The sequence below is a fragment of the Aegilops tauschii genome, chromosome 1 (genome assembly GCF_002575655.3).
Source record: "Aegilops tauschii subsp. strangulata cultivar AL8/78 chromosome 1, Aet v6.0, whole genome shotgun sequence".
Classification (NCBI taxonomy): domain Eukaryota; kingdom Viridiplantae; phylum Streptophyta; class Magnoliopsida; order Poales; family Poaceae; genus Aegilops; species Aegilops tauschii.
In genome coordinates, this window is record NC_053035.3 from 269258435 (window position 1) to 269271890 (window position 13456).

The window sequence follows — 13456 nt, forward strand, 5'->3', positions numbered from 1 at the left end:
GGAAAAACATGGTATGATGACAGATGGAATATGTATTGATAATGGATGGGCATGGCATCTCGACATATATGATGAGTAAACTAAGCAGATGGCGGTGCAACAAAGTAGAAGAAATGCAAGACAACATATGCAAGATACCCGCAATCAATAAAACATTGCCAAATTAGAACAGACACCTTGATGGGTGAACAGGACAGGCCATCTGCCTTTGACTCCTCGAGGTTAGAATAGTCATTAGGATCATATTCTGAACAAGAATCAACAGGTGGGGAGCGTATGAGTTTCATTGCATCCAGAATGGCACTCAATGCCTTGGTGCCAATTTTGTAAGTCATTGCAGTGTTTAGCTTCAAGAGTGGACTGCTGCTAGTGCGACACAAAGCAGCTACACAGATCATAGTGTAGATATAACGGGAAAACCTTAAGCATGAGAGTAAAATCAGCAAAGTGGAACTTGCTGGAATATATGTGCTAGTATTGCCGGTACGGCTAGAAAGGCTTCGGATACCAGCTCTCTTCAAGTGAAGGTGCGGTACTGTTAATATCAGTGTAACTCTCAAAGGCGACACAGCTCCCCGCATTTCCTTGCTATTCTTATAGGATTCAAGTGGGCAGGCCACTACAAATCCTATTCCTATGTTTACAAGATCCTACGAATCAAAGAGCCTCAAAGTGTCCATCACAACCGACCGTATAGACCTCTACACTGCAAATGTCCCTGCTCATCTTCAGTACAAGGAACATAATGTACTACTATCATACTCCATCTGTTCCAAAATATAAGTCTTGGTAGAGATTTCCACTATGGATCACATACAGATGTATCCAGATACATTTTAGAGTGTAGATTCACTCATTTTGCTCCATATGTAGTCCATGGTGGAATCTATACAAAGACTTGTATTTAGGAACGGAGAGAGTACATATTAAAGAAGAACGGAAGAGGAACATGGTAAAGAAGAGCAAGCAGATTTTGGATAATAAAATGTTGGTTGCGCAGTGCCCACACATGATGAACCAGAGCGCATTAAGAATGCAACTCCCAGCTGTCTCTCGACCATTTCAGGCGGTTGGATGAAGATCCTACGTCTCCTAACCCTTCTTCTTCCTCGTCTCTGATTCTTCCCATACAGAACACCGCACGGGCCGCCGGCGGGACCACCGGCCCCCACCGCATGTGTTCCTCCGCCACCCCTACCCCCACCCCCGCCCCAACCCCCACCCGCGTCGAGTTTTCTTCGTTCAGCGAGGCCCCACAATCACCCGAGCCCCTTCGATCGCACCGGCGAACTCCGGCGAGCTCTGAAAAATCGACTGACCCAATTTTGAAATTTAGTCTACTTTGATTTAACTAGTGTGGAATATAAAAGGGGAAAACCATAAGCATTGGGAGTATAGTGTTGAGCGTGCCATGGCGGATCTGAAGGTGCAAACCAGACAAAGGCAACTTCACAACCAAGACAAGAAATCAGAGTAAAGCAGTGGCAATCTATTTTCTTGCTGTGATAAATAAGTTGAGCAGATACGAAAGAGTACCGCCTCTGGTGCGGCGCCGTGTACGCATCTGCTGAGAATTTGATGGTGCTGCGGTAGCGATGGCTGTCGGCGGCGTGGAAGCAGATCTAGGAGGGTAGACGGTGGCGGCGGGGCGCGGTGGACGAGACGGTCGTAGGAGCGGCGCCGGCAAGGTGGACGACGGCGGGGATGAAGCGAGAGGACGGGATGCAAGGATCCCGGTCCGAAGCCGTGGATGAGAGAGGTCGATCTCTTGAATGGACGGCGGCGTCGGGGTATCAGCTCCGGCATGGTGGAGGAGGACGGCGGTGGATGGGGTGGCGGACAGCGGCGGACGGAGGAGGGTGGGGTGGAGAGGGTGTTTTGGCGCCCACGGGGTACGAATGGGGAAAAGGGAGGTAGAGAGGAAGGGGGAACCATGTATTCAGGGCGCGCTTGTCTCAAATGCGAGGAAATTTACAAACTTAGCCCCCGCTTCAAATTTCTACTACATCACAGCAACATTAGTCGGTTGGGGATAGGACGGTAATCTCGCATACACCGAATATTTGCCGACGAGAGTTTGTTTTTGGCGCCCACCGTGTATGAATATGAATCAGGGAGGGAGTCGATTTCGGCCGAGGACACACTGTGTTTTGGCGCCCACCGTGTATGAATCCGGGTGAGAGGCGGTTACGTCACGTTTGGGTGAAATTACAAACCTACCCCTATCGAAACCTATAGAAATCCAGCAGATAGGCTTTGCGTGGCAGGGATAGGCAGTAGTGATTTCCATCTCGCAGATTTTGGTTTCGGTCAGTTACTGCGACTTTCCCCGCTTCATTCAAATTTTGCAGAGTGCACGTTTACCGTGCCAACTCAATTCGAATCCCGTTTGTATTCTATTTTTTTTCGGGCAGGATCCATTTTCAATTGGAATTACATTCTATATACATCATTTTTTTATATATACTTTCAAAAGCACAACACCATTTATACATAAATATGGTTTCAAATGGCATGATCTCAGATTCATAAGGTTGTATCCATCAATTTGGATTTTCAAATATTTGAAACCACTTTATCTTGAAATCCAATGTATGCATTCCTCGCTAACTGTCTCCAATTAATGTGTGTTTCATGCGGGTTTTTTTTTTACTTCTCAAACATGTATAATGTGTTTCACACACGCAACATATAGTGTAATGCCGTTTAGACATTAATTGCATATAAACCATGCATTGTTTGTAACTGAAGAATCTATGGATCACCAATATTGATAAACTATATAACATTACACGTGTGCCCAAATTCAAATGAATATGCATGTTTGATACACCAATTTGTGTTATGATATTATCGATGTCGTGACCTCCAGTTTAAATATTTGAATCCCCTTTAATCCAGATATTCGTCTCATATAGCTATCACTCATGCTTATATAGGACTATCTCTCTGGACCTATACGCGTTCATCGTCTCTCAGGTATCTCTCGTGCTACCTGTATGTCGACAATGATCTTTTATCTTCGTAACACACTGACGGTACTCTCTCCCTCGACCTTCATCACTCTATCTCTCTCTAAGTATATCTCGCTCCCTGGTATGTGTCTCTAACTATGATTCTCCATGTGGAATCTCTTTCTCTCACACAAACACAAAACTTTGTCTCCCGGGGTCTCATTTCTCTCTACTATTCCCATGTGTGCCACTCGCACACCCCTCATACAGAGATGTCTTTCGCTCCTTAGATATGAGAACCTATGACTCTTCCTCTTCAATATCTCTTTCTCACACAAAAACACAAACTCTGTCTCCCATGGTCTCATATTTCTCCATTGTTCTCTTGTATGTCGCTCACACACACCCTCTCTCCCTAGAGATATCTTGCATTCCCTCGTATGTCTCTCTAGCTATCACTCTCGTTGTGAAATATCTTTCTCTCTTGCAGACACAAAACTCCGTCTCTCTGGATCTCATTTCTCTCTGATATCTGTTTGTATGTGACTCACATGCACCCTCTCTCTATCTCTCTCACACCCACACACATAACCCAGCCTTCTGATCCACTTGACTCCTATCTCTAACGCACACTAGCTAGCATCTTTATCTTTCTATTTATCTGTTTCTTCATCAACCTTCTTTCTCGCCCTCACTCTTGATTCCTATCACGCACACTACATATGTTTCTCTCTACATGCAGTCAAGTGCCCTCTCACACACATATATAACTTCACCCTTTGAACCACCTGACGGTCATCTCCAACACCCAAACTAGCGGATGTCCCTCTAGCTAGCATCTCCATCTCTGTATCTATCTGTAGTTTCTCCGTCAACATTTCTTTCTCGCACGGAGTCTTGCTTCCTATCACCCACACTATATATGTCTCTCCATACATATGCATTTATAGGTTGGTCTCTTTTGCACAATCGTTGCGCCTCACTCCCTATGCTCGCCATAGATGCATGCTCCAGCCCACGCCACTATCTCTTAAAGACAAAGACACATGCTCAATTGTCGGGCCTTCTTCCCTGCATTCTCACATGCATGCATATTGTCATACCGATCCGTCTCTCCCATGTCGTTGATCTTATGACTTATGTCTTCTTTCTTTTATCTTGATCATGCACGCGCGCACACACACACACATCCCACGTATACATGTATACCTCTCACACATGCACGTTCAAGGTCTCTATGTCTCCATACATTTAATTACCCTCAATCCTAACGCCACATCGAATCGTTCTCCTCTTTTGTGCACATAACTTCCGCCTGGATGGGTAAAACACACACTCACACTTAACAATCTCCTTCTAGCTACCCCCCCCCCCCCTGCGCCTCTCACTCTTCCTCTATATCCCCGAAACGAAACCAATAAGACCATCCCTTTGTTTAATTCCCGCCTACATGCACCATCGATATATAGTAGTCTTCCTCGGTGTCTCTCGAACAAACACGTTCTCTCGATGTCGACTCCTCTCATGCGCACACACCTTCTCTTCCCTCTCTACGGGCATTTTCTCTCTCGCACCCCATCGTTGGTGGCCTCTGCCATACACATCACCTCTCTATGATGAAGCCATGCACACTTAAATTACATCCTCCATAGAGGACCCCGCGACACACACACACACAGACACGCACGCACACACACACACGCACACTAAGACTCCATCTCTCTCTCACACACACACACACACACAAACACACACACACACACATGCACGCACACCCCCCCACACACACACTAAGACTCCATCTCTCTCTCTCTCACACACACACACACACACAAACTAAGACTCCATCTCTCTCTCCTCTCTCTTTCTCTCTCTCTCACACACACACACACACCCACACCCCACACACACACTAAGACTCCATCTCACACACACATGCTCTAGGCGGAGCATTTGTTCCTACCACCCTTCATCCAACCTTACCCGTATGATAAACAATCACCTTTATTTACTTGCATAACATGGACAAATTCCACTTTACTTTAGTAGTCAGCAAACTTATCATTTGTACCCTTATAAAAAACTAGTTGGCGGTGATGGTGTGCCTGCCAACTTGTAATACAGACCGTATGATCTATATCTGAGGATAGAAAGCAAACTATGATAATTTTACAAAAGATACCCGCACCTCTCTCCACATCATTATCTCCCGCAACCTCATTGCTCAGCAATTAAAAAAGGAATAAGTCTGTGGAACAATCTAGCATGCATGGTGGCCGCTGCCGCCTGCCGGCGCCGTCCATCCCCATGCCTCCGCCCATTCCGACCACCAGTCACCACCACGCTCCACTCCTCCTCGCCTTATCTCTCATCTTTCATTTTTTCGATGACATCCTCGAGATACCAGTTTTCTGATAAAATTCTCGAGATATCATTAGTTTTTACACATGGGATTACTCCTGCATGGGTCAATCACAACATGTGTTCTGTAAAAAATGCATATTGATGTTCCGTGCAATGCACGAGAATCTTGCTTGTAATTATATAACGCAAATCACGAGCAGGAAGTGACATTTTTTGACACAACCACGTTAACATGGCCACGTAAATCACTAGCTAAAGTAAATACCATTATACTTATATCCCGATGCAAAAGGTTGAGTACATGTCCAAAGAGTAGAGTCGCACACACGCACTCTGTCTCTCAGAATCTCTCTCACACACACACCAGTTACGTGACACCCACTGAAGCAGACACGTATGTTACAATTTGTGCACCCGCGGGTACACGTGATGCTGCGCATTTATTTAAGCCGGAAGGCGAACCCAAATAGTAGCTGCATTCATTCCCCTCCCGCCGCCTCTTCTTTGGTGACCGTTGCCCGGTAGCCATGGGCCGGCCGAAGGTAAGAACATACGCCATACTCCCGCCGGAGCGGCGCTTTAATATGGAAATTTTAGTGGTCATGCATGCATCTTTTTGTGCTAGCACTCCTATATAAGGGTTGACCGGTCGCTTCCCGCGGACGTGCGCGGGCGGTGGAAGAGGAAGGAGAAGGGAAGCGGGCTGTGGAGTAACATTTTTTACCACAATTTCTTAGGAAACTGAGTGCAATAATTGAGTAGTTTTGCAAACTACCAGTACTACACCTGAAACGGTTCAAAACCTATACTCCCTTGCCAGCGCACGCTTCCCGCGTGAAACGGTCAGCGTCGCCCTGGAGCGTCAGTGCCGCATTAATGCCCGGCCAGAGCGGAGGCGACCTCTCACTGGCGCTGGCTTTGAAGTGGCGCGACGGCCGAGAGAGCGCCGCTTCCCGGTGCACGCGACTGCTCCGCGTCGAGACTGGCCATAGGCCCTCTTTGGATCCATGGGTTAGAGTTAGTTTGAGCTAGTTGGGGCTCAAATAGCCCTAAAGTATCCAAGCATGAGGGTTTAAATTGGAGCAAGTTGCACCGAACCCACCAAAAAAAACTATCCCACCCATGAGGTGCTAACTGGAGATAGTTCTCATTGGGACCACTGAAAAATCACTTTTCTCTCTCCATGAAGTGCATTTATTGTCAATCTAACCCTGTCACCCAAACACCTCTTTGGCTACAGTTAGTTCAGGGTTAGTCATGAGTTAGTCTAACCTCTAGCTAAGTTAGAGTATCAAACAGGAGCAGTATAGGACATGCAAGTTGCTCAAAGCATACAGGCAAATTCGTACGTGAAAGGATTTTTTCTTTTTGAAAACGGAACGTGAAAGGAAAATTTTTTAGAATGCTCTTGGCATGTTGCTAACATGTGATAGTTAACCTACCTCAATAGACGGCAGAAACGCCAGCCCGCCGCACTTTGATAGAGACGAGGAGGGAGAAGCGATACAGGCTGCTGGATTACTACAGATAGGTGTCGCACGGAAGCCAAGAAATATGGTGATAGCGTGGGTTAGCCATGTACTAGTATGATGTAACTACACTGGGTTGCCGTGTTTTGTACTCTTCCAGTCCACTGTGGAGATGATTGGTTAATTTTATATCGCTGAATAATATCAAATATTATGAGTGCAGACGCTCCACCACGAGGTTCCTTGCTCCTTCTCGGTCGTCCGGAATCTATGTTCTTCCACTCTATTTTTTTACGTGAGCTTTGTTCATCCTTTTTCCAACACGCGAGACATCTAGCATCAAGGTGCACGTGTTATGCAAGGATCGTTCCATCTATATGAAGAACACGTGGGAATGGAACTACGAGACGGACATGTACCCAGGAGTGGACGTACAAACCTGAGTAATGTAGCACAGTAAGTGAAGTAGAAAGGCACAAATGGTATGAACATGCGTGGCATATAGGGTGTATTTGGTTGCGTTCTCGTCTCAACATAGTTGTTCCCTCTTCATGCATGCTCAATTCAACACCCCTCTTCATGCATGCTTCTAGTGTATTTGTGCTAAACTAGTGTGGACTCATGCACCCTCCATACACTCTACCAAACACCCAAAAGTAGGTCGAGAAGGGAACTCTTGGGCGGCATTTGTCTCTTACTACGTACTACCACTAAATGTTGTACGTGCAATGCACGGTGATGTTATGGAGTACGTGCCTAAGTACTCTACTACTACTATATTAGTTGGAGGCACATATTAACTTTTATATTTGTTTACGTGTATGCCCCGAGACCTCCCAACTAGACGTGTCTTTCTCTCCAGGTCGCACTTTGTATCGTTCATACCACTAAGTACTACTACGTGTGGTCTCCGACCCAGAAGTGGAAGAAGTGGAGACACTCTACCACGCTGTTTTTTTACGCTGGGCTCTACCATGTTGTTCATGTCCCACTCCTTTCGCTGACGTGTGGGACATCCAGCACGTGCCGTGTTTGTCACCCTTCGTCGTAAGAGTTGAAACGCTAGCATTCATCAGAAATAAAAAATAATTATAAATCGGCAGTGATACTATTTTTTTGCGAACCAATCAGTAGTGATACTATACCACGCGGTTTCCTTGCTCCTCGATATCGGAAAGAATACTTCCGTTCGCCAACATGTGGGACGTCAACCATCCTGGTCCACTTGCCATGCACGCAGAACTCCAAGGGAGAGTCACCCAGGTCGTCGCGCCGCAGTAACAATGACTAATGAGCCGTCAAATCACAGGCCCACTTCCCACTTTGAAGTTGCTCGGACGAAGGAACCATCATGACTTCGTTGAATTCCGCTTCTTGAAGAAAACTACTGTACCAGCAGTACTGCTAGCTACAGTAGTTACTCCAACAGAGGCCTCCTTTCGTTCATAGGATAGGAATATGAAAATCATAGGAAGTGAGATGACATGCATCTCAATTCCTATAGAGAAAGAGGTGCCATTTGATGCTTAGGATAGGAATTTTTTCATTTAGTCTAGGCTAATGTACTGGTAATTTGCTCTAAAAACTACAGTAGTAACTAGTAGTATTGGTACATGCTCGTACTCAGACACACACACACACACACTAACTACTAGTACTACTACTTCTCACATGCTGGCCAGACACCATCGTTCTGCTTCCCGGCTTTGTTGGCGACACCCCATCGTGCTTGGATCTCCGCCGACCTCTCCGCGGTAGCGCGTGCGTCCTTTTATTTCTTGCGGCGGTGGGCCTCTCTTTTCTTGAGTGCTTTCTGACTTTTCCGCTCCCTCTGTGCGGCTTTGGCCGCCTCTTGCTCTACCGCCCATTCGGCCTTGGCATCTTCAAATTCCTCCCACATAGTTGTGAGGTCGCGAGCGGCGATGAACTCGGCACGGCGGGATGCCATCGCTTCCCTACCATTTTGTGTGCGGTCGTGGGTGGCGAGGAACTCAGCGCGGCCGGATGCCATCGCTGCCTTACCGATTAGTGTGCGGCGCGGTGGCATGAACGACGCTTGGTGAGAGCTCTGGGGTGGAGTGGCCGGACAACCGTATAGTGCATTGGTTTGTCAAGAGCTCAAGGACAGAAGACGAAGCAAATTTGGATTCCCCTTCAATCCTGGTCATTTATTACCGAGTAAAATGCATTAGCGGTCATCGAACTTGTCTTGATAGCTCACTTTGATCATTGTATACGAGATATGGTGATTATACGATCACTGGCTCAGCGTATAGCTCCGTATTTGTCTGGTTGACCAGTCAAACAGTCTGCATGCGCCTCATCAGCTCGTGTTCTTTATCTATCTACGCGGGCCTACCTGTCAATGGAGAAAGAAATACTGTAAAAACCAAAATTATGTGTATGTGGGGAATCAAACCATGGACTCGTCGCTGCAACGCACCCTCGTCAGCCAAATGAAAATGAAATACTTCGCGTCAGACACTCACGCTCACGCTGTCAAAGCATGCTAATGCATGCACGTCGCCCTCTAAATCAAAGTCCTGCTCATGGCGCAACGCAAACGGCGAGCCCATCACCTGCGCGCCCCGTTGGTGCCTGACATTACGGTTTAGACGTTTGATGGAGGCCTACGCGAACGCCGAGCATGTATTCACCTGGCTCAACACCAACGGTCATACTCGGACCGCCTTGCTCATGTATATCGTCCATCACAACGACAATCTATAAAACAGCCTAAGCTAGAGAGGGTACTATGGTAGTATGGTATGGAGTATGTACTATCGTGAGCGACCGATCTTAGTGCCACTGCACACCGAAACCCCTTCCATCGCTAGTGCGCGCTTCCCGCCTGAAACGGTCACCGTCTCTCCAGAATGTCAATGTCGCATTCACCGGACTTAACTGCAGGTGCAATTGGTGTGTCACTAACATGCGGGCCAGATGCCCGTTGGGCCCACATGTCAGTAACCCAAACGCATATGCAGTTAAGTCACTGAAGCAGCGTCCGCATTCACGCCCGATGAACCTACTCCGGCGCCAGTTGTCCATCCTTCTGCTGCGGTTCATTGCCATTCGCCCGCTATATTAACTTGAGCCCCAGCTCCCAGCCATAGCCAAAGACCCACACTTATTCTCCTCCGGTCCCTTCCTTCTGTCGGCACCACTTCAACCATGGCCTCTTGGCGCTCCGAACTCTCTTGGACGTACTGTCGCAGGAGCAGACGAGGGACATAGGCGGCTCTGCTCCGGGCGCGCTCCAAAGCTCTCTTCGACGTACTGTCGCTGGAGCAAATGAAGGAGATCGCCGGCACCCCCCCCCCCCCCCGGCCGCCCTCCGCCGCCACGACCACAAAGCCGGCGCGCGTGCGCGGGGCCAGCCAGCAGCGAGGAAGAGTAGTACACGGTAGGTCGTCGCCGCTCTGGTCCCGGGAAGGCCACCGCTACTCCACTCAGTCGACGCCAAGCTTGGTGGGGTAAACATCGGCGGCCGATTAGCCGCTTGACGGCGACGTGGAGGCGGAAATCTTCAGAACCTTGTGCTCTGGAGGAGGAGGTTATTGAGGCGGATGAGGAGGAGGCAAAGGCAATGGCCGGCTTTCTCGGGTTCATGGCCGGACATGGTAGTCGGGCGCCGGCGATCGTTTAGATTAGGTTTACAGTAGGTTTTAGTACGGTTTGTGCGAAATATGTAATGAATTTCGTCCAGTTTGTAGGAAAAGTTTTCTAAATGTAATGAATTTCATCCGGTTAATTTGAAATTTTCTTTGTTTGCACGAATTTCGTCCGGTTAGTTCATATAGTTGTCGAAAGGTATGCGGGCAGCATCGGATGGCATCCATCAGTGTCCTCGGACAGATGCCGGTGTAAATTTGTGGGCCAGCGCTGGAGATGCCCTAACTATCATGCTATAATCGCTAACAATCCTCCATTATTTGGCAGGGAACAGTTATCCCTCGATCAAAATCAGATCCGTGGTGTTTCACACTCCTCCCGCGTAAGAGTGTAAACTCTTGCTTACATAAAAATGGAGCAAGTGGACGGCACTGTAGCACGTCATATCACTCGAACTAGCCCGCCTAACGAGCGGGAAAGCACCGCCCTCGTCATTTTGTTCTGGATTTCTATCGATCGATCGCGCGAAAATGTTACGCTTCGCAAGTTCTAAAGGAAAAGGCGGCACACTTACGACTCGTACGCGTCGCAACCCCGACAGTCCGTCTCGCACGCCGCTCACCAGAGGGGACACGCGTTGTCTTGCAATTTCACTGACATGTGGGACCGTAATTGAATAAACCGTCGATAGCCGAAATCTAATCGCTCGGCGGGCGTCGGCTGAGAAGAGAGAAACGGGGGAGGGAGAAGAGATCGCCCGCCCGCCGCGCACGGACTCCAAGAAATATATGGTGATAATGTGAGGTGGGCCATGCTGGAGTCCGGACCGCTTCCGGAGCCGCTCTCACCGCCCTGGCCCCTCAAGACGCCAGCTGCCCGCCGCATGCATGCATAGCAAGTAGTACTCCTTATGTGGAGGAGAGAGAGGCATTGACAAAGTCAAGGAGTGGGCTCTGCAAGAGCCCGTCTCTACACGTGCTCCTAGGTATAAAAAAATAATTCTAAAAAAAGGCATAAAAAACAATTGTGTCTTAAAAAAAGAAAGTTAAAAAACATTTAAGAGGAAATAGATAGAGAGAAAGTGAGAAAAAGCTGTAACCTGGGCATTACATGAGGAAGGAGGGAGTGGTGCACATGCCAAGTTCACTGGGCTGCCGTGTTTCACACTCATCCGTCGTAACAGTGGAGACAATAGCTTTCATCAAAAATAAACAATGAATACTCGTTGCTCATCCTCTATATCGGAAAGAATACTTTCATTCGCTGACATGTGGGACGTCGACCATCCTGGTCCACCTGCCATGCACAAAATTATCCTGGTCTACCCCAGTTGTATCGCAGGCCCAACCTTTCCCACTGTAAGTTGTTCGGACGAAGGAACCATCATGACTTCGTTGAATTCCGCTTCTTCAAGAAAACTTACTGTACCCGCAATACTGCTACCACACGCGAAGACTGGACGGCACTGTACCACGTCATATCACTGAAACCCACTAGGCCAAACTAGCCCGCCTAGGTCATCTATTTTGGAACAGAGGGAGTACGTCTCTGCACTGCTATGATTTTGTGTTGCGCGTTCTATGTACTTTTGCTACGATTTTCCTACCCTATGAACCAAATGAGGCCTGAATGTATGTCGACTATTGTCTGATCGATCGCTAAGCTTACAATTTTAGGAGCTAGGGCTATTGGTCGATAGACGAGGGATAAGTATAAGCGTACCATGAGCTCATCAGCCCCAACGTTTCTCTTTGGTGAGTGTTTTGCAAGTACTATAGCTCGCACAGTAGCTAGCCTACTAACAACAAGAATCATCAAACAAGCCCTGCTGATATGAGAAACAGTTCAAACTTACATCTAAGCATGCCATATATTACATCAAAAGCTGGTGAGGATACATCTGTTTCCATAACTCAGAGAGGGTTCGCATGATTCACTATCAAACAAAAGTAGCAAGATCCGTCCACACAAGACAGTGCACTAGCCCTAAGATGGTTTGATAACACACATCGTTCTGGTAATTAAACACAGGGCAATGCAAACTACCCTGAAGGATTAGCGCGACCAACTATTTCTGGTCATCGATCTCTCGGGCAATGACCACAGCACGGACAGCGGCATGGGAATCGATTTCTGGGGCGATGACCACAGGACTGACCGCGACATCGGAATCGATCTCTGGGGCGATGTCCACAGGATGGACAGCGGCATCGGAATCGATCTCCCGGGCGATGCCAACAGGACGGGCCACGACATCGGAATCATCAAGGACGTCCACCGGCACCTACACAACCCTAACATATTAGCAAGCACATTGAAAATAATCAAAAACCACAACTATGGTAATAAGCCATTATTTTTTACCTGGTGCAGCTCACCGGGGGATCTCATCCCTCCGGGGGCCATCTCCTCGTCCTCGATGGGGGCCATCACCTTGCCAGGGGAATAATGCTTCTCAACGGTGACTATCTCTTCAAACTCGGTCTTGAGCCTCACATAGGTGGCAATCAGAGTTCCTGGGGTAGGCACGGTGGGGCCCTTCCTGTTCTTCCAACTTTCTTTGAGGAGTTCGTCCGCCAACGTCCTCAACTCTTTGGCCAGTGCTTGTTTCTTGGAGTTCTTCGTCTCCATGGGTTGGCCCGCCAACATGGTCAACTCGTTGGTCGGTGCTCGCTTCCTGGAGATCGCTGTCTCCAGTGGGTTGTCCGCCGGCAACTCTTTGCCTAGTGCTCCAGGATCCATCAATGAACTGACAAACAAAAAGCAATCGAAAGGAAACCACAATCGCAATGAAAACGGGAAAAGAATAGGATGTGAGAATCGGTCGGTGCTTCGCAAAAAGAAGATTCTTGGAATGAAAATATAGCAGCATAACTGATTCGCCCACCTTTCCTTCGTCGGTACAGAAGAAAAATGGCAGAAGTGAGTAGCCTGGAGTGAGGTTTTCTTCAAGAAAGGGAAGAAAGGGCTTGAACGAGCGTTCCAGTGAAATGATGGTTGCCTCGTCCAGTCCAACTTGGAGGCCACCTTACCACTGTTGGTAAAGGTGTGGGT